The sequence below is a fragment of the Cupressus sempervirens genome, chromosome 2, assembly GCF_028749045.1.
Source record: "Cupressus sempervirens isolate cs-2001-9-10 chromosome 2, ASM2874904v1, whole genome shotgun sequence".
Classification (NCBI taxonomy): Eukaryota; Viridiplantae; Streptophyta; class Pinopsida; order Cupressales; family Cupressaceae; genus Cupressus; species Cupressus sempervirens.
Genome location: NC_143119.1, coordinates 31,994,762 through 32,018,551, shown reverse-complemented (window position 1 = coordinate 32,018,551; position 23,790 = coordinate 31,994,762). Strand labels below are relative to the sequence as shown.

The window sequence follows — 23,790 nt, the reverse complement described above, 5'->3', positions numbered from 1 at the left end:
CAATGTAAGTCTTAACCGGCCAACTTTATGCTATAGTGTTGAAGTTTTGTGGATATCATCCCCACCCTAGTTTTACTTTCTATTTGCAAGGTGTTTGGGTCACCAAATATTGTGTTCATGGTGTCTTATGTTTCTCAATTTCTCATGCATGCAATAGATCAAATTTATTAATATTAATGCAATTAAGTTCTGAATTTGTTAAAAGGTTATGAGGTTACTGATTCAACCCTCCCCTCTTAGTAACCTAGCTAGTCCTTAATATTTCCAACAATTGGTATAAGATCTTTTTGGTTCTCAAGAAAAATTTTGATAGCTTGAGCAAAGATCAAGGACAATGGAGATATTCTGACTTGACAAAGCTATTGACAATGAAAAGTTAGATCTAGAGATGGCCATAGCTCAACTCAAGAAAAAAAAAGAGCATCTTTCCCAATCTCTAAAAAGAAGGAAGGAACTTGCAAATCAGATGAATGACCACCAGTATATTTAAGAAAAAGATTGAAGATTTTCTCCTTTCAAGTAGTTAAGATGAAGCAAATGATACAATCAAAGAACTCCTAGAAAAGAATGGTTCCCTGCAAGAAGAAGTAAGAAAATTGAAAAGAGAACAAGAAATTTAGTCAATAAGATTGTGTGCAATATTAGAACAGAGAAATAAGGAAAAAGAAGACTTGGATGTAAGGAACAATGAAACTCAAAATCAATCCCTTTAGCAAGAAAATCTTATTGATCAACTCTCCAATGCAAATGAAGAAATCATGAGTCTGAGATTTGAAAAAGAAAGAATAAGGAATGATCTAAACTCTGAAAGACAAATCAATGAAAGGTTAAGGAATGGCTTAAACTCTAAAAGAAAAATCAATGAAAGGATGAAAATTGATCTAAATTCTGAAAAGAAACTCAATGAAAGAATAATGAAATCCCAAGTAGACATGGATCAACTGAATCAACAAAATGAGCAGAATCTCTATAAGTAAAAGGGTAAGGTAGGAATTGGATACAAAGAAGAAGGAAAGTCCTCCAAACAAGGTGCACAAAAGAAAAAAAATCCTACCTGCAATCACTGTGGTAAGATAGGTCATACATCAAACAAATGTTGGAGTAATGGAAAAGCAAAATTCAATGGAAAATGCTACAATTGCAATCAGCATGGTCATAAAGCTAATGAATGCAAAGAAAAACCAAAGTTTGAGGGCAAGTGTCACAAATGAAAGAGACAAGGTCACAAGGCATCTAAATGTTGATCTAAGTCATTCAATCTAGCTAAACAATATGTAAAGGCAATATTCGGTTGAGACTACAACACTTGGTGTATATGTCATTATTGTGGAGAATATGGACACGTTGGCATGAATTGTATTAAACATCACATGAGAAGAAAGGATACCACCATAATATGTTACACATGTACCGAACTTGGTCATTTAGCTAAGAATTGTATGAATAAAGGTAGAATTGAAGATGAAAATAAAGCAAAAGTAGATAGCATCAGGAAGCAAATGAGATAGCAATGGATTCCTAAATTTATTGAGCAAACTAGTTCAAGCGATGATAGTCATGTCACTCAAGAAGTAGGTGAATCCACCATTTCCAATTAAGTTCTTAAGGAAGAATTGGAACTATGTTTTCAAGGTCACATCTTAAATAGTTCCAATTGAAAGGAAGTAAAGATTCATATTGGTATTCAAGATACAAAAGGATCATTAGTAAGATCGATAGTAGTTATCACCAAATTGACTTCTCTATCGAGCAAGGTTGGGTCATGGACTCTACCGAGTGAAGTCAGGAGTAACATGGTTATGTTTGGTTGCCGAGTTACAAGCTTTCACCGAGAAATCCATACAAATAGTGGATGATAGGCTGTCACACGCAATGTCATCACAGCTCCTGCCATACCAAGCATTAATGGGAAGTTTTATCAAAAAGGCAAGAAATCAACTTCATTTTCACCGAGAATTCAAAATATTGCGAACAGAGCAATTTGCAACCCATCCAAGTGACTTTGAGTAGAATTTGCAATGAATTTCTTTCAAAAAATTTCTCAGCTTACCGATTTATCATGGCATCCAGTAGCAACAACAAAGAAAAGAAAGGTTCTAAAATGTTGGTGCAAGGTGTTAAATGGAAATCCCCTAACTTGAAACTTGTGACAACGATCGCTGAAACCTTCAACCCAAATGGAGCTCAGTCACAGATCCCACCTAAGGTACTTCTGATAAATGATATCTAAACTCATTTCAAATGTGCATTCAGGAGATAGGAACCCTTGAAATGGATAATACCCTAAGTGAACTTTGTGTGAACAAAATTCTTAAACCTGAGCACAAACATTTGGAAGAGAAAGGTTTAACTCATATTCCTCACTTGCCTTGGAACTTTCAAATCAAATGGATTAGGTATATCCTAAGCCGAGTTCATAATGGTCAACTGTGGTTAGAGCAACTAGTTTTAATCAGCAAGAAAATGATACATCGCATTACCTGGTCTCCCCATGCTCATCAAAGCTAAAACCACTAAAACCCTAGGTCGAAATGAGTTACAAAAGAAAACCCTAGCCGAATGGGATGACACAGGAATGAAAATAAGTAATATAACTAATACAAAACTAAAATTTGGCATCCATGTGATAGCACACAAGATTTATAGTTTGAGCCAACTAAATAGTGTGTCATGTGAAGCAGTTGACTTAGCTTTTAAGGTCGTGAACAAGAATTTGTCATATGACTTAGCAGATTTTTTGTTAAAGCAGTTGAACAAAAACATGGAAAGCATTAGAACTTCAAAGAATTACCCATGCAAATTTGGTTCATTATTGACATGTTTGTTTTTCTATGTTTAAAAGTTTTTGCCTTCTAAAGGCACGATTGTATGGAGAAAAGATATGCCAATTTTATATCAGATTAATGAATATATAATTGAAATGGGTGAAAAAAATTTCAATATCATGGATAACTATTTTGAAGCCTTCAAAGAAAAGATGAATAACAAATTCAAGATACCAAAAAATTTAGTTGAAGACTATAAGGATGATGTTTTCTTTATGGTAGATAGTGAAAGAGTCTACATCGAAGCAGTAAGGCCCAGAGTTGTGTGTGTAAAACCTCTTCCATGTGAGGTTAACATTGATGAGGCTAAGGAAATCATTGAAGACTTGGTAAATGAACCTGTAGATCCAAAGGCACCTTACTTTGGAACTTATGATGAGGCAAAAGCAAGAATTGAACTTGGAATCAAGCTTCCACAGGTGGTAAACAAAGGCAAGAGGAGGATAAAAAAATTGAGAACAACAAGCACCCCTCTTATGTTAACCAAAGGTAAAGGGAAGATGTGGAAGAATCAAAGATGAAGAGGAATTAGAAAAGGAAGAAGAGCAAGTAAGGAAGAAAGGAAAGGTGATCGTCACCAAGCCACCAAAGCCATCCATTGCAGTATTTACAAGGAGATCTAGGAAGAAAGCAGGAAAATAAAGTAGTGATGTAATCTTCAACCAACCTCCTCTTACATTTCAAGAAAGGCTAAAGATACTAAGAGAAGGTGTTGGAATGAAAAATTTTAAAGCACTTAAGTATGAGATGAGGACTCTACCAGAGCAGAAAGAAGTTGAAGATCTAGTCATGGACAAGATGGGCAAATGGAAATTCTCTCCAAACCAGCTAGCATCACAAGTCCCTACACTTTTGTTAGATAAGATCAAGGTTAGATGGGAGAAAACCAAGTAGACTGTCAAAGACATTTTTGCACAAACATTAAAATAGTTGGTACCTAACTTGACTAATGCAGAGGTAAATAAGGCATTAAAAGACAATGAGAACAAAATGACTTTAAAGTTCAACTCTTGTCTAGTTTTGATGAAAGATATAGAGTATGTTGTAAAGAATGCCACAATCCTATGGATAAATGTATTCCATCTTCACAAACTAAGTGAATATCCTATTGAAAACAAAGATGATGGTGATGACAGTGACAAGGATGAAGACAAAGATGAAGACTCTACTCAATTTGTCACAATTGAAGTAGATGAATATTAGGAGCTAATGAAGGATGATGAAGAGGAAAAATAGGAAGAAGTTATAGAAGAAGACAAGAAAGAAGAAGAATAGATCAGCCCAATCAAGATAGTTGTTGTTGTCATAGCCTCTATTCCTCACTCTCTAGCAAAACTTTCAACATCATCAAGCTTGGAGACAACTTCAGTAGATTTGATTGTGACAACCATTGGTACATCAAATGTCCAATCACTCACTACTACCTCTTAGCTTAGCACATCACTGATAGAAGTGTCTACCACTTCATCCACCGAGCTACAACATCCTTTAGTTATTGAGTCAAGTTTAGTAATGGATACAAAATGTTCTACAATTTTAATCTCCTTAGCAGTAAGTACAATTTTGGCAACCTTAGTTGTGTGTACTCCTGTAAGTACCTCAGTTGTGCATACTCCTGTAAGTGCTTTAGTTATAAATACTTCTATTAGTACTTCACTTGTGAATATTTTAGTTTTGAAAAGTTTGGTAAAAACATTAGCTTTGGATTTTGTAAGTATTCCAGTCAATATTCCACCAATAGGCACTGCACAAATTTTCACTACTAGTCCTATTGTTTCCACTATTGTTTCTATTCTAAATTCTAAAGCATTAATTTCAAAGACAATTGAAGTGAAGATTCAACCAAGACTTTTGTTTAGTGGAAAGGAAATAGATGAAGATATAGATTTGGATGAGGAAATTGAAATTCCTAAATGGGACTTTGATAATATCTCTATAGATCAAATGCATATAGTTGGTGATCTTCTCCAAAAGAAGGTAAAGCAAAAGAAACTCAAAGAAGAGAGAGACAGAGAATATAAGATTATTGAGGATGCAAAGAACATTTTGACTAAAGCTATAGGTGTTGAAGTTGATACTTCTCAACACATTTTGTTACAATTAGAAGAGGCAGTCAATAAATTCAATGAAGATTCTAGTGGTCAAGATAGATTGATTGAGAAAGCAGAAAAGAAATTTGATAACAAAGTGCTTGAGCACATTACTTAGCAAATAGCTATCCAGCAAGTAGAGCTTTCTTCAATTTTGACAAGTCTTGAAACCTCTTGCACAAATGTAACATCGTTTTTTGCAAAGTTATGTGATATTACCCAATATACTAAGTAAATAAAGAGAAAATTGAATAAAATTGATGAAGATCTAATGGCTAGTGCAAAACAGTTGCAACTTGACCCCAATTCAAGCTCTGCACATCATATGAAGATTAGATTCTTATCAGATATGCAAGCAGAATTGTTGAGAGAGGAGGCAAGGATCCGGTCTACACTCATAGATATTCATAATATGATCCTTCCCATCATGGATACAGTGCAACAACACATCGCCTATTCCAAAAAATTGATCCATAACAATAATTTTTGAATTCCAGATCACATGATCGAACTCTCTGTAGAAGTGCAAGTTTCTCTACAAATGTGCAAAGTTTTGCTAGATAACTGGGATAAGACCTTAACTCTTATTCTTAAGGTACATTCTAATTTTCTCTCACATTTTGGTGTCTCCATATAAATAGATTGTGTATAAATCTTTGACATTGTTGTCAAAAAGGGGGAGAGATATTTGTAAATACCAAGAGAGAAAGATACCATACTGGGAGATACACTTAGTATGTCAATATGCCTAACATAATATGTACATTGTATGGGGGAGAATCATGCAAAGAAAAGTATATATAATAGAGTTACAAAGACAAATTTTGAAAAATCTCAAAAATTAGCATGCCATACCAAGCTAAGTATCACATTATGTTGTACGTAAGTTTTGGCTGATAAGTGTTTTTGTCACTAATGCCAAAGGGGGAGATTGTTGACATTCAATCAAGTTTGTTATTAGTGAAAACACTTATTCAGATTCTGTATACAGTGTTTGCCAAGCACTACAGTTCAAACTGAGTAGTTCAGTGTTTGTTGAGCTTTACAGTTTCTACCGAGTTAACAGCTTAAGTCAAGCGAAGCCAGTGTTAACTGAGTTGAATGGAGAATAGTGTCTACCAAGTATAGTCATGGTAAATAAGGAATGTAGTTTATACTAAGTTACATAGTATCTTCTAAGTCACTAGTAAATACCAAGTTTGAAACTACGTTGAAGTTATTAGTATGGAGTGAGCTTCTACTTCTACCGAGTGCATGATGATGCCAAGTAATGATAGTGGATGTCGTGTATCGAAACTTCACCATGTCAGTTTTCAGAACTCAAGTATCTACATTTGGGCTGACTTTGTAATATTGGTGTTAACTTGTGTAATGGCTGACTTTGTAATTGGATTGATATATATAATATATCATTTCCTTAGATGATATATATGAGACAATGCGAATGTGAATCAATAGCAGAGTAAAGTGTATTGTAAGGCCATATCAGGAGAAACAGAGTTATATTTATCACATAAAGGTGATCAATATTTCAAAGGATCTCAATCATAAATTCAGTTGTAAGTCAGAGATCTATTGTTTCATCCTAATAGGTGAATCAGCTTCAAATCCCTTCACAAGGTAGACTTAATAGTCTTTTCTTAAATCTCTTTACCGAGTGCATACTTCATTGTATGTTTGTAAAACCTCTAACAAGGTGGACCTACCCATCCTAATTGCTCCTAATAGGGAAGATCATCAGAAATGATCAATGTAAGCCTTAACCGACTAACTTTATGCTGCAGTCTTAAAGTTTTGTGGGTATCATCACCACCCCAATTTTACCTTCTATTTGGAAGGTTTTTGGGTCACCAAATATTGTGTTCATAGTGTCTTATGTTTTTCAATTTCTCATGCATGCAGTAGATCAAATTTATTAATATTAATGCAATTAATTTCTAAATTTGTTAAAAGCTTTTGAGGTTATTAATTCACCCCTCCCCTCTCAGTAACCTAGCTAGTCCTAAATATTTCAAACACCTATAAGAAAAATATAATCCAATGCCTACAAGAAACATGTCTCTTCTTAGAAAGAGATAAATACATCATATGATGATGAATCCACTCCATGTAAAAAGTGAAGAAGGAGGAAGAAGGTCTCCATGTATGCATCTCTAAAGACTGAATAGGTGTCTCCAAGCTCAAAGATTCTATCACACCATCAAGCTGACCTATGAGATGTGAAAAACCAAGAGAACATGAAGAGTTGGGAAGTCCAATCTCCAAAGAAGGTGAAGAAGTATCTCGAAGATAAACATCCTTAGATGTATTAACCAAATCTACATTATGAGACTCATCTAAAAGAGCATCTAGGAATTCATCCCACACTGCAAGATCTAAACCATAAAGATCATCATGTTGAACAGAAGAGCTCATGTCTAATGAAGTAGGAGGTGGAGGAGTAGGAATTTCAACACTTTTCTCACTAACAAAATGATTCAAGTGTCCAATATTCTCCTCACATGAATTATTCACCATTGATAAAGGGTTAGGTACATCACGAATATCATCATCATTATCAACAAAATGTGCAAAAGAATACAAGCATGATGTATGATCAACAACTCCCATAGCTATGACATCTCTAGTCTCCATGTCCTTAATATAGACACAATCAGGAGTGAACTCAACAATTTTACCTTGTGCCCCATGAGTAATTTGTTAAATGGAAAGTAGATTAGTAGTCAAGGATGGTACAAAAAGAACATCATTAAATGTACCCTCTCCCATAAGAATAGAACCTTTACCACAAACCTTCATTTATGTATTATTACCCATCAATATAGGTGGAGAAGTACAAGGCTCAATAGATGAAAACATATCCATAGAAGATGCCATGTGATGCGATGCACCTGAATCAAGAAGCCATTTACCTTGCTCAAGATGTGTGAAAGCAATGAGTGTTTGTCCTTTGCCTTTGGATGATGATATAGATGTAGCAGCTGCCTAATATTGAGAAGAAGGAGAAGACACTGATGAGGGAAACTAAATATTTTTCTTTTGAAGAATGTGAGTGAGCTCATCAATCTTCTTATGGAGAAATTTATGCTCATCATGTCCTAACTTTTTGCAATAAGCACATTTATCTCTCTTTATTCTAGATGTTTCCTCTCTTGAAGAGAACTTGGATTCAATATTATGTTGTGAAGGAGAGTCATCATCTTTTTCATGTTGCTTAGGATCCTTTTGTTGTTTTTTTCCCTTTCCTTTGGGAGCCTTTGGAGAGGAGTCATTTGCAACCAATGCTTGATGCTTTAAAGGCTTCAATTGACCCATGTGTGATAAATTTTCTTGTTCCCTTGTGAGTTGAGCTAAAAATTCATCAAGAGAAGGCATTTTGTATGTACTACCAAGAGCATCCATAGTAGCATAGAATGTGGAAACAAAGATTGAATATTCAAGACCTAGCTTGGAAAGAATAGATAATATCAATTGCTCATCATCTTTAGTAATACCACAATTAGAAAGCTCCAATCTAATAGAACTGAACTCAAAGAAAAAATCTTGAATATTGTCAAAATCACACGGACTTAGACCTATAAGCTCATTCTCTAATTTGAATTTTCTTATTCTTTCAGGTTTACCAAAGATTCCTTCCAATGTAGTCCAGGCATCACGAGGACATGTGCAGTATGCAATATGATATAGCAAGTCATGAGAGATGGTAGATCTAAGAGATCCAAGTGCTTTATCCCTTCTATCAAACCATTTCTTTCTTTCTGCAACACCTATAGCTAGTTATGGATCTTGTCTAAGAATCATTCTAAGCAATCCAATACTCATCAACTAATTAGAAACTAATTGCTTCCATTCATGATAATTATATGGAGTGAGTAATGGAACTTTTGAAAAATCCATAATGAATCAAAGAATGACTGAAATCAACTGATAACTCCTTCAAATTATGGATTCAATTAAGAAAATTGAAATCCAAGTATTCACCAAGTGCAAATATAGCCAAAAAATACCTATTTCTAAAAGTGATATGCCCACTCCAAATCACTAAATCTAATTATAGATCTAGAAAGTAGAGGAAAAATCATGCACTTTCAAAAAAAAATTGCACCTGAAACTATTACCGGATGTGACCAAACAAAGCCTTAAAAGTTGCAAAAAATGGGATTTTTGATTTTCAGAAAAATTCAGAGACAGAGATCCAAAATCACTTGCACCATTGTGTAAATTGTGAAATTCTACCCCAAAACAAAAAAATTGCTCAAAAAAATGAGTCTGTATGAGGGAGATATCGCTGTTTGAAAATCACCTCTAAAATTATTTTTTCTGAATTGTCGCTACTGCACCTTCAAAAATCAAGTGGCTCTAGATTTGGCTTCAAATGTCTGATTTGGATGAAACAAAATTTGATTTAGGAGTTTTTGGACCTCTTCTATATGATGCTTGTTGGAAATATAGATGGAGTAACTGGGGGGGGGGGGGGGGGGGGGGGAGTGTGAATTAGTTATCACAAAAACAAATCCATAGATCCCTTAGATGTCTTATAAAACTAGTTACTGTTGTCACTCGGTAGCTATACAAAAAAATGTTGTAACTCAGTAGATGCAGTGTATGTTATCTTTAACAAAACTTAAACATTCATAGTGATTAAGATGCATGCATAAAGAAAATAACATGAACACATGAGACACTAGATTTAACATGAAAACCCAATATGGGAAAAACCACCAAGTAACTAGCTATTGATTTTCACTCTTCTGAAGTGAGCCCTGTTAGGAGCCAACCCTGTTAAAGGTTACAAAACACACTATTAGGTGTGACCTTATTAAAGGATTTAATTACCTTGCTAGGAGTGGCCTTGCTAGAGGACTTTAAAACAATTCAATAGAATTGTCACCTTGTTAAAGGATTTACAAAATGGTTGTTAAACCAACTCTATTAAAAGATTTAGAAATCACTGCTACAATGGTGAGAAAGTAACAATGAATGACCTGAATGAGATGCAATTGAATTGTTGATACAGATCTCTGTTTTGCTTTACTAGATCCTCTCTAATCAAATACAACTTTGCTGCTGCTCAAGGATATTTGATCCTTCTTCAAAATTTGCTCATACTTTCCTCAACACACTTGCATGCTCGCTCATTAAACTTTAGAATTCACAACTTGACTTTTATTTATATCTTACAAATTATCAAGTCAACTCACTTAAAAGTTAAAATTACCAATAATCATTACTTCAGTGGGCTACAATCATTACATAAAACAATTAAGCTTTATTTCCAAAACAATTAAATCCTTCATTGGCCAACCCTGCTCGGTAAACACTGCTCCAAAAATGATTTCCAGTGTTAACCAGCTAAAGCTCGGTGAACACTATGAACTCTACAAAATCCTTTAGAGACTGAGTGAACTCAGTAAACATTGACTTTCCTTTGCTAACCTTGTGAGCTTAGTTACCACTGACTTCTGCCACAAAATCCTTTGACGCTCGAGTGAGCTTGGTAGACATAGTTTCCACAGAGTATTTTTCAGGAACGCTCAGTAGACTCTGGAATTTTCTTTGCTAACCAACTGAGCTCAATAGACTCTATCTACCAACTGATATGACATTTGTGTAACATCAAAGACAACACACAATTGAACAATTGTATCCAATAGATGCTAACCTCTAATTTGTACCAACAAGCTCCAATTTTTGTCTGCAATAGAAGGTGACAAAATACGACTCCCAAAATCTCCTCTAAATTGTGATGTCCAAATTTCCAATGCTGCACCAATAATAAGTCAAGCTAAGATTGCACTTCTTGAGAAGAGGTCTTCAAACCATGAGAGCTCTAATACCATGTTAGAGTTTTAGGTGACTCTACAACACCCCCTGGATCAGATGAAAGACCAAGAAAACTTCCACAAGAGATTGGCAAAACAATTGCATGAAGATGCAAGAATGTTATTATTGATAATGGACTTGATTGACACCAATGGATTGAGTTGAAATGTACATAATAGTCTTCTTATATAGGAGAGGTGATAAGAGACAAGGATAAGGAGAAGATAAGCTATCACCCACACAAGGTGGAATCACATGTCCACCAAAGGTGGATCATCCTCCATTATGCAATGAAGTATGTGCAATGATAAGGATGATAATGAGATATGTGCACTAAAAGTGGAATTAGATAACAACTATGACCACCTAGAGTGAAATTCTCTTACACCATGTGTTTAATTGTGGTGCAAACTCCCAAGTGTCTCAATCACAAACTACTATGCAATACATTATCCTAAGTAAGCTTAAGTAAGTGTAATTAGTGAATATTTAATTACACCAACATACTAGAACCTATAATGGATGATATAGAGAAGATACATATGGAGAGAGGAGTGTAAATATGTGTGCCTCCTATAGTAGAGGATGCAGGTGTGTCAAGAGACTACATCAGAAATCCCAGTATCCATGGAGTTTGACCCATCCTCCCAATAGACTACCCCACTAGAGATCTAGGCCCCTTTTATATATCATAATAAGGAGTCCTCGAGGAGGAGAGTATGGATATAAAGATGATAGAGGAGTCATTAGTGATGATGCAATATATGTAGATGATACACCATCAATTTCATAGGCTATGGAGGAGGATGTGCACCCTAGAGAGGAGGAGGTATCTATCATGGATGAACCAATGAGAGAGGATCCACCTATGTGGAAGGAGAAAAATACCTTACTGTCATGGTCATCAAGACCTCTGATAGATACACCACCCTCAAGTCCAATGAGATGACACTTAGAGGCACCACTAGGAGCACTGAGGTACCAAGAGCATGAAGAGACTAGCCATCTTGTGCCCCTAGCACCATCATAAGGAAATGAGTTAATGTTTTCTTGTTCCATTGATCTTAGACATCAAGAGAGAGATCTAAGTATAAATAAGGTAGAAAATAGATCAATGTTGAGATGATTTGAGTGCACATGATGTTAAATATGTGAATATGGATAATGCAGTGGATAATGAGGGATAAAGATGCTTTATGAATGATGTGTGTAGGGACATTACCATAGCATCAAGAGTGTCATCCATCTCGTGAGATAGATATGAGGGACATATTTTCTTCTATTGCCTTATGAGTATCAACATATAAGTATCGATCGACATATATTTTCTTCTATTGCCTTATAGCTAGAGCCAAGGAGAGAGATCAAGGAGTGATTGGAGACATGATTTTTGGAGTTAGAGTTCAAGAACATAAGGCTATGAGAAAAACTAGAGAGTTAATCTCATAGGAGTTCATCGAGGAGCTACTCATTTTCCATAACAATGCATAGGCTAGCCATCTCGCATCATGATCCTAAGAGATTAGGAAGTCATCATCCCATGGAGTAGCATTGATAGGATTTGATGATACATGTTTATATATAGGAAATGTTTTGTACAATGCCTTTGATGTACTTGAATTTTGATATGTACAATGATGATACTTCCATGTTTATTATATTTTGCAATGTCTCTATATATTTTTTAATATTACAATAATAAAAATGAAATGAATTGAAAATAACATGTGTAAGTATCACCTAGGAAATATCATAATTATATAAATTAAAATATTGCACATAATATTCAAGACCAAAATTTAATTTAGATTTCTATCAAGAATGTAGCAAAACATGAGAAAATGCATGATGCTAACAACAAAGAAACACAAGCACATGTGAAGAATAGAAAAAACATGAAGAAAATGAAAAAATTATACACAATAGTGATGCAAGTGCATCACATTTATAGGGTCCTTAACTGAAACACCATTCATATCCACAATTCCATATGCACTAGAGTTGTAGACTTATGTAACAATGTAAGGCCCGAGCTAATTAGGATTAGACTTCCCTTTTTTGTTAGGTAGAGAATTAATATAATGTTTATTTTTATAAAGAATCATATCTCCAACATAAAAGAAATGTTCAATCACCTTATTGTTATATTTTCTTTGAATATATTTATGATATGCTTTAATATATTAAAGAACATTGATACATTGTTCATGTAACCATTCATGTTGTTGAAAGCATTGTTCTTGAAGAGCGTCATTATTAATAATTCATTAAAGAAAGCTCACAAAGAGGAATTTTCTAACTCTAAAGGCATAATAGCATCAACACCATAAACTAAATTGTAAGGGGACACTTGTTTGATACGCCCATAAAGAATAAGTTAAATGCGTATGCCAATTCTTAGCATGCTTATTAATAGCCTTTTGAATGATTTTCTCAATAACCTTATTTGAAGCTTTTGCTTGACCATTATATTGAAGATAATCAGAAGTAGAGAATCATTGATGAATTCAAATATTTTTCCAAGAATTTTGTTACTTATTTTTACAAGGTATTCCATTATAAAAAAGTATTGTATAAGAATACCAAATCAAGCAATACTATGTTGAAGAATGAAATCACATATAGCATCAATTGTATTAGAATGAAGAGGAATAGCTTTGATTGACTTAGTAAAACAATTTGTAGGTTCTATAATATATGCATGCCCCCGAGAAAAGGGAGGTGATATTTTTCTAATAAGATCTAAACCCCATATGTTGCAAGGCCATTAAGCTACACAAGAACAAAGTTCATGTGTAGGAGCATGTCTAATATTTTTGTGATGCTAAAATTGAGGACAAAAAGAGAGAAAGAATCTTGTTCCATAGATTGCCAATAATATCCCTTGTGAAGACGCTTATAAATTAATGACTTTACCCCCAAAATGTCCACCACAAGATGAATCATGAGTTTCTTGCAAAGTGACAGGAATCTCACTTTTACTCAAGCATCAAAGTAAAAGGCCATTGTAAGAACATTTATAAAGAACATCGACTAGAATGATATACCTAGAGGCCAACCTTAAACTCTATTTCAAGTATTTCTTATTGCTGACTTGGGGAGTGTAATATTTTTCAAGTAGTGAAAATGTGATAATACCATTCATCTATATGCAAATTTGAACAACAAATGTCTAAAGAGGAATTATCAGAGATAGCAGGAAGAATAAGGGTGTCAATCGTAAATTGATAACTATTAATGTCATATTTAAAAGAGATGAAAGAGGATCCACCAGCCATAGGATCCTTATGTCAATTATATTTTGAGGGAAGTTGTAATTTTTAGCTTGATAGGTGCACATAAGTTTTTGTACAATTAACTATGACTTGTCGAAGACTTTGATGTTCTTGATATTAAGGGTTAAAATCTCTTCAATCCAATAATGAGGGCTTTATATTCTACTACAGTTGTTGGTGCAAGAAAGTTTGAGTCTATAAGATTAAAAAATTGGTTTCTTAATGGAGATATCAAGATCACAACAACTCCAAAACTAGATTAGCATCTTGAACCATCAAAATATAATTACCACATAGTATCAAAGTTTATTGGTAACAAAAAAATGTCAAGGAAAGTGATAGGTTTAGAAGTTTCAATGAATATGAAGGAGATTTTAACAAATGGTCTGTCAAAGCTTTCCCTTTGATATTTGCTAAGAAACAAACTTCAAACGAAACTAACTTAACAATATAACCCATTTACGAAGATGACCTAAAAGATGTATTTTAGAGGAGATATTTTGAAAGATTAAACTTGATAATAACATTGACTTTTACATTAAGGAGATAATGCCTAAGTTTTTGAAAATTAAAAACTAAAGTTAGACATTATCTTTCAATTATAGTATAGTGAGTATTATATCTTCCAAATTTTGACTAATGTAACATATCGATCATTCCTTACCATTATTATAAAGTTGATCTAAAATTGCACTTAGTACACTTTGAGAAGATGAAGAATGTAGAAATAAGGTCAATTAGGGTGAGTTGGTAGTAAGATTAAAGGATTATAAATATATTCTTTTAATTATTCAAACAATTATTTACACTCATCATTCTAAGAGAAAGTGATATCCATTCTTAACAAGCAAGTGAAGGGAATCATATGATCTACAATATTTAACACAACCCTATAAATAACTTGTACTTTTCCTTTTAAATTTTAAAGTTATAAAATAGTTCAAGGAGGTGACATTTTAACAGTGGTGTCAATATAATTTTTGCTTCTAGATTTCATTGTGTCAGTTTTTTTAGCATCAACGTTTTGGATCACTTTTTCATTCTTGCATTCTCTCATCCTGACGATGGATCACAGAGTGTGATCTGAAATGTTGATGCTAAAAAAACTGACACAATCAAATCCAAAAGAAAAAACTATATTCTAATGGATTGTGGAAATCTAATAAGATTGAGTGGTGTCAATTTTCTCAATATCCATCCAACTACCACAATTGGAAATGACAAACCCAAGGAGTTGTCCACTATTAACACCAAAAGAACATTTTCTAGGATTCAAGTGCATATTACAATGTCATATTCATTCTAAAATCTTTCTAAGTATGGGAACATGATCATGACACTAAATAGATTTAGAAATAATAACATCAACATAGTATTTGCAAATTTTATTAATGTAATCATGAAAAATTGGTAACATATCAACAGAAAAATTGGTGACATAGTGTATTGATATGTGGCACCTGCATTCTTAAATCCAAAAGGCATGAATACCCAACTAAAGGTTCCCTACGGTATAATGAAAGTATTCTTATATTAATCATTAGGGGAAATAAAACTTTGATGGCATATAGAAAAACCATCTATAAATGATAATAAAGCATGACCTACTATTGAATTTGTTATCATTTTGATATTTGAAAGAAGAAAATTATTCTTCAAGGAAGATTTATTTAGATCACAAAATCAATACACATCTAAATCATATTCTTACCCTTAGAAACAACCACAATGTTTGAAATTCAAGGAGGATAATCTATAGGTCAAGTAAAACTAACATCGAGAAACTTTTGTATTTAAACTGTAACCAAGAGAGTAATGTTAGGATTCATTTTGTAACAAGTTTAGCATTAGGAGCCAACATAGTGTTATGAGTGACAATCTTAGGATCAATACCTAATGTTTTTGTATAATTTTAAACAAAGATATTAGGAAACTTGAGAAGAAGATTAGTGAGTTAGGTGTGTTCTTCCTAGTCTAAACATATACCAATCTTGATGATTTTATTAGGGTTATTAGAATCTATTTATACATCAATAATATTTGTAATCAAAAGATTACACTATGAGGATACATCCTCGCACAAAGAAGAATTGGAATGATTATCAAGATCAAACTCATTCCAAAAATATGATTCAATGTTGAAGCAATATGGTTTTATCGTATGGTGAAAGAAGGGAAGATCATCATATATACCCAAGAAATCAACTAAAGCATCATCTATACTAAAGTGATTAAAAAGATTATTTTTTATGGTAGTCAATCAAATGGAGATTCACAAGTCACAAAGGTCTAGCAAAAATGTGATTTCCATTCAAAGTAATTTGTTTTTATTACTTCTAAGTTTTAAACCTTAGTCCTTGAGTACATTAATATCCATCATTTCCCAATGGAACTTGAATCACTTGTTAAAAATTTCCACATCCATTTCTATTAAATTCATATTTTACAAGAATTTGATAACTAGGACCATAATGAGAAGCCATATCTAAAAGAGTTAACATGGATTTATAGAACACTATTGTATGATAATAAAGCTTTATAGTTTCTAGACTAGGAATTTGGTCATAAAAAGTAAGAGAGGTAATCTAAATTGCCAATAAATTATCCCAGAAAAAGGTAGATTATGCATCAAAAAATGAAAATTTTAAGTTATCCATAGTGATTCTGAGATAAAATCTAATCATAAATAAAGTATATTAGGGGGAAAAAAGATTGATTTAGAATTTGATTTCCAGCAAAAAAAGAAGTAATTCCAAGCAAAATCCAAGCACTCTAAGAACTATTGGAACAAAGTAAAACGTGTGTGCAGAGGAACAGAGTAAAATGGATGTTCAGAGGAACAAAGCAAAATCACTCGTGGTGATCGCATAAAATGACAATAACATAACATGAGTGGTCTTTGGGTTGAAAGGATAAACACTATTAATTTGTGCAACTTCCAGAAAAATCAAATTCTAAAGTTTGGTAAAGCTTTTGTTTGCTTTTATTTTTAAATTAATTTATGTTGATAAATTTCTTTTTTCCAATTGACCTATTCCAATTTTCTTGGAGTTTATATTAATTTTCCAGTTCAAAAAATAAGGAAAAACTGAATAGACAACATTAAATGCATTTAATAGTTGTTAGGAGTCGGAGTAAAGACATGCAACTTCAAACATCATATTATATTTGAATTTCTTGCTCTTTAAGTTTACCATTTAAGTGAGCATTCTCATGACTACATTGTTCGTGGCCAAAATGTATGGAGTTTGTAGCAACTTTTTTAACAATAAAAGTAGGTGACATTGATATTTATTTTGTACAAGTAGGATCATTATATATCCATTAAAATTTAATATTCATGGGTTATTTGAAGTTATGTGAAAATTTGAAGCTAAAAATATGTAAATTTATAATTATGTTAATGTTAAAATATTAAAATAATATTTTTCTATTTTATTTAATTGTCATTGTAAGAATTTGCCTAAGGAAAAAATTCATCCAGGAACTAAGAACTCAAACACAAGCACAACTGTAGACCAAAAATGGATATGATCAATTAATTAGAGTATGTCTTAATACATTGTCTTATTCAATATATGATGTATGTGATGAATGTACACACTAGGAGTGCCTGTATATAAAGGCTTCTTAGGAAGCACCTAGAATATCTCTAGAAGGAACTAGGAGATAAGATAAGTATTGACAACTAAGCACACACCTTATCCAACATTCTAGATCAGTGGATAAGAATGAGAAGGTTGTAGACATCATGTGCTTAATTAGTGTGCTAACTCCTATGTTGTAGACACCATGTGCATAAAAGAGGTGTGGACTCCTATGTTGTCAATATGACAACTCACAAAAGTACGCATACTCTTAGTTGGTTAATAGATAAATAAAAAAAATGCATTAACCTAAGTAAACTTAAGCAAATATAAATAATGAATAATTTTAATTTTTTTTAAAAAGGGTAAACGCTTTGACCTGGAGCTATGAACCAGTGAGGCCACAAACGAGGGACCTCATTCCCATAAGATTTGAACCTTGATGGCAAGGATAACAACGCAACTTAACCATCACAACATGCCACTATTGACTATAAATAATGAATAATTATTGACACCAACAATCATAAATATGTTAATGTAAATATTTTTACATTTAGAACAACTATATTTTTGTATTGATGTGATATTTTTTATATTGGCATAATATTAAAACAATTATCTAGTACAAATCAAAATTAATATTAATAAATTTTAAAGAAATTTACATCTATAAATCTTTATAGCAATATTACAATTTAATATATTTATTATTTTATAAGAATTAACCTCATAATACATAAATGTTAATTTATTTTTAAAAATTATGAAATAAATATATAAAATATTTAGAGCTAATATTAATATTGTATATTCACATATTATATCTTTAATTAATATTTTATATCTTTACCTATAATATTTCCACATCCTTCTCACAATAGCTAGGAACTCGTGCTCCAAGAGAGCTCTTATTTTATATCTTATTTTATAAAGTTAATAAAAAAATCAATCAATCATTACACCGAAGGCGTTCCCTATATGAGATGAGTACCTTGATAGTATCAACGGTGGAAAGTCAGGAAGAGGGTTGGACCATCAAATCAATCTCAACCATTAAACATGTCCAAACCATTGTCGTCAGCAATCAATTAAATGGGAACACACAAAATCCTCAAGGACTCGCATTACCACTATAGCGGTACATGTACACGTGTTCAGAGACTGGATATTGCACGCTAGACAAAGGTTATCTGCCAGCTCATTTTATGGACCCCTTACCATTACCATCATTACGTATAACTCCCCTGCGTAGCTCAACACCCAAATCCTTCAACGAGATGAGATCTTTTTACTGAGAAGTAGCACAAGGAGAATGCAAAAATCGTTCTGTAAACTCATGGACCCAAATTCATTCACCAGTCTTGTGGCAATACAGACATACGAAATAGTAACATTTTTTATTTGGTTTTGATTCCAGCTGTTAGATTCACCGGGACTTCATCTCCATTCGAATGGCATGTACTGCAAGCACTGTACTGAGAAAGATCCCCTATATAGACTGTCTCTATGGAAATCCCATGCATTTTTTCAATCCAATCTTGCTTGATCTGTATCACATTGCACATATTGGGATTCGACACAAATTGAGCTGCATTATTCAAAGTGCGAAGGACTAAGTTGGATATGAAAGACCAAGGGAAGTTATTCTTAGCTGAGAAATATGGTGAAACAGGCTATGGCAGATGTAGAATCGGCGAGTTTGAAAATGGATATTTCTTGAAGGTATTAAGCAATCACTTCGATCCGAATAATATTTGGATCTCTATTAATTCTATTTTTCATTAGGAAAAGGAAGGTCTATCGTGCTGTTGTCTCTCGCTTGCATATGACTGCAGTGGAAGGAAAAGGCTTCGGGAGGGAAGGATAAGAGGTTCAATTGTTTCTCTGATGCCCATAAGAAACCACATGCGACAGTCTTCATGTGCAAATGAACCATCTATCTGAGGATTGTCCATTGACCCAGCCTCGACCTTCACATGAATAGAGAGAATGACCGTAGGTGATCAGTGTACCAGTAGAAAGGATATGTAATATCCTCCTCTGATTTGAACTTTGACTTGCAGAAACTTAACTTAAGGAATATTGTCAAACACTTTGTATGCAAACTCATAAAGCTGATTTCCTCAATAAATTGCTTTTTAATGAGTAGATTTACGAACAACTATGAAGTGACATTAAAATGCATAATACACATCATAACATTTTCACAAACACTTGGCACACATTCAAAAAAATCTGGAAACTCTTTCAATCTGCTAATAAAGGGTGATTTTTAAATGTAGATGTGCACTTACAGCTGCCTTAAACGCTGCAACAACTATTCAGACTTGTATTCAACAATTATTATGCAAAATATCAAAATTTGACAGAAGAAACCTGGAATTAGTTGCCGTAGTATTTTGCAGATGTAGTCGGCCAGCCCTCCAAACTTCTAATCAGCCGGAAAAATAGGTAAACTTGATACCAACACTGTTCACGTCGTACTGTAGCAAAATACTGTTCATGCCGATTGTAGCAAAATACTGTTCATGCGGCACTATAGCAATAACTAACTTCAGATCTGCACCTCAAACCCTTGTAAATTTCTTTATGCAAACGCCCCAAATGAAACCCAGTGTGTTTCCTGAAGTGAAAACACCCTTGATCCTCCTCATTGTGTCTTCCAACAGCGAAGAGAATGCTAACAAAGAGGGATTCCGTCCTCCAAGCCCGATAATCAGATATCCAGCAACATAACATTAATCTTCATCCAAGCATACAAAAAAAAAAACTCTTCCATTTCTTTTATAGTGTTCTCACAAGAGCTCAATCCTTCGTTTTCTCAATGTGGGATAAAACATAACTCCCTTTATGTACCTTATGTCTCCAATGTATTATAAAAATAAAGGGAACTCTTTTAATTTAAATATTTCCCACAAACTATAGTCTATGCATTAATAAAGTTAAATATTTAAATTTAACTTTATAAAATGGCTTTATCAATGCATAACAAATCTTATCAATGATAAATAAGTCTTCCTGTCGATTTTAAACAATTACCATCGACATACCACTGTGACTGAATGTCCGGCCATGTCCAAGATGACTTACTATAAATAGTAAGTATGCCCAAAGTTGCCTCAGAACCCCTCAGAAAGACCTGCAACTGAAATTGTCTAGGCCAAATGGCCTCTAAGCCCCTTTAATGTCTTAGTTAGCCTACGGGACTGTGGAAAAATAGGCTAACGACAACATCATGCTATGAATGCTAGAAAGGGGACATTACAGTCCGCCCTTCCCAAAATTGCTTGTCCTCAAGCAATTTCAGCTCTGGATGCTGCAATATCTACTCATTTTCTCAAGTAGCATCCTCGACAGGTAAGTTCCTCCACTTCACTAGATACTCCCTAATAGTCCTCTTGTGAAGCACCCTCTCCCTGGAGTCAAGTATGGCCTCGGGAACCAAGATAAGCTTTCCCTCATCATCAAGAGGTGGCAATACTACTGAAGGCACCACATTGTGACCCAATGCCTTCTTAAGGTGTGACACATGGAACACATTATGCACTTTATTGTCTGCAGGCAACTCCAACTCATAAGCTACTTCGCCCACTCTCCTGATTACTTTGAACGGTCCATAGTAGCGTGGTTTCAATTTCTTTGCTCCACTCTTCTTGAGAGAGGACTGTCTATACGGCTGAAACATGAAGTACACCATATCTCCCACCTCAAAAGACCTCTCAACCCTGTGCTAATCAGCATATTGCTTCTGCTGATTTTGTGCCTTTTGCAAATTTTCCTTCAAGGATCACATAATGTCCTGACACTTCTGCAAAGTATCTTTGGCCTTAGGCACCCTGCTGTCCCCAAATAACAAATCTAAAAAATTAGGAGCATCATACCCGTACAGTGCCATAAAAGGGGACATTTGAATAGACATATGGAAAGAGGTGTTATAGCAGTACTCCCCTAGATGTAGCCACTTCACCCAAGCTTTCTACTCTCCTACAATGTAGTTTCGAAGGTACCCCTCAACCCATTTGTTCACTATCTCTGTCTGCCCATCAGTTTGGGGGTGGTAGCTGGTACTCGAAGTGAGCTCTGTTCCACATAACCTGAACAACTCCTGCCAAAAGTGGCTCATAAATCTGTTGTCTTTGTCACTGACTATGCTCCATGGTATCCCATGTAGTCTGAATATCTCTCGAAAAAATAGTTCTGCAGTTTGTGCTGCTAAATATGTAGACGAAATTGCAAAGAAATGTGCAAATTTCGTCAATCTATCTACCACAACAAAGATACAATCCCGACCCTATGCCTTGGGGAGGCCTGTGATAAAATCCATGGAAATGCTATCCCACTTCTTCTCTGGTATGGGTAGGGGCTGTAGTAAACCACCCGGAAAAGAATGTTCCTATTTGTTCTGCTGACACACAGGGCATTCCCTAACAAACTGAAGCACCTCTGATTTGAGTCCTTTCCAAGTGAAGTGCTCTCTCACCTGCCGATATGTCTTAAAGAATTCGGGATGTCCTGCCATTGGTGAATCATAAAATGCCCTCAAAATCTTCTGCTTCATAGCAGACCCGGGTACTAAATAAATCCTTTCCTTGTAGATGATCAGATCATTAACGATAATGTATCGACTATCTTGAATAGCTCCCTCAATAATGCTAGATGCCCAACTATCCTTAGCATATTCTGCCAAGATCATCTCTCTCCAATCATCCATGACTATCCCAACAGCAAGCAAATGAGGCCTTCTAGATAAAGCATCTGCAACAATATTTTTCTTCCCTTTGACATAGGCTATGTCGAAATCATAGATCTGTAATTTACTCACCCATTTCTGTTGCCTGTCATTAAGGTCCTTCTGTCCAAGGAAATGTTTCAAGCTATTATGATCTGTTTTTACTGTGAATCAGCTTCCCACTAAGTACTGCCTGAACTTAGCTAGCGCGTGCATGATTGCTAGCATCTCTTTGTTGTAGATGTTGTAGGTTCTCTCCACACCTCGTAATTTTCTACTCTCATATGCGATGGGATGTTTTTCTTGCATGAGAACAGCTCCTATGCCCTCTCCCGAGGCATCACACTGCAGCTCAAAAGGCCTGGTGAAATCTGGAATGGCTAAAACAGACATGTACTCATCAGCTCCTTAAACCTGTCAAAACAATCCTGAGCCCAATCTGACCACTTGAAACTATCTTTCCGTGTCAAATCTGTAAGTGGTGCTGCTATCTGTGAAAATCCCTTCACAAATCTGTGGTAGAACCCACAAAGCCAAAGAAATCCCTTGAGTTGTGAAGTGTTCCTTGGTGGTGGCCAATCCAGAATGGCCCTGATCTTGTTTGGGTCAACCCGAACACTTCTTGCACTAATAATATGCCCTAGATAGAGCAACTCTGTCATTCCAAACTCACATTTACTCATCTTGGCATATAATGACTCCCTCTCTAGAATACTGAGCACTGTATCAATATGCTTCAAATGTTCCTCCCAAGTACGGCTGTATATCAGTATATCATCAAAAAATATCAACACAAACTTCCTCAACTGATCTCTGAACACTCTATTCATACAGGACTGGAAAGTGGCAGGGGCGTTTGTCAACCCAAAGGGCATGACTAAGAACTCAAAATGTCCATAGTGGCATCTAAAAGTTGTCTTCTCCACATCCACCTCTCTAACCCGTATCTGATGGTAGCCGGATCTCAAATCAATCTTGGAGAAGTAGCATGTACCATGCAATTCATCAATAAGCTCATCGATGCGTGGGATAGGGTATCGGTTCTTGATTGTCTTCTTGTTTAGCTCCCTATAATCAATGCACATCCTCATTGTACCATCCTTCTTCTTCACCAATACTACTGAAGAAGCGAAAGGACTTTTGCTTGGCCATATGTGCCCCATGTCAATCAACTCCTTAATTGCCTTTTCTATTTCATCCTTATATCTCTTTGGATGGCGGTAAGGTGTGATGATAACTGTCTTAGCCCCCTCCTCTAATTCAATAACATGCTCGATTCCCCTATCCGGGGGTCTCCCTGGAGGTATCTCGCCAAACACCTTAGTATGTTTGGTTATTATTTTTTGTACATCAGGTGGATACTCTAGTTTATGTTGCTCTGTCATCTCAGGCATTACTCTAAACTCTGCTGCCCACCGCACCTGATCATGTCTAAAGAAACTTTGCATCCACTTGAGT

At 34.6% G+C, this 23,790-nt stretch overlaps 1 pseudogene; it reads left to right on the top strand.

Annotated features, from left to right (window-relative positions):
• Nucleotides 1–19,534, top strand: part of LOC149570934 (uncharacterized) — a 28,588-nt pseudogene extending 9,054 nt beyond the window's left edge.
• Nucleotides 19,535–23,790: the final 4,256 nt, after the last annotated feature.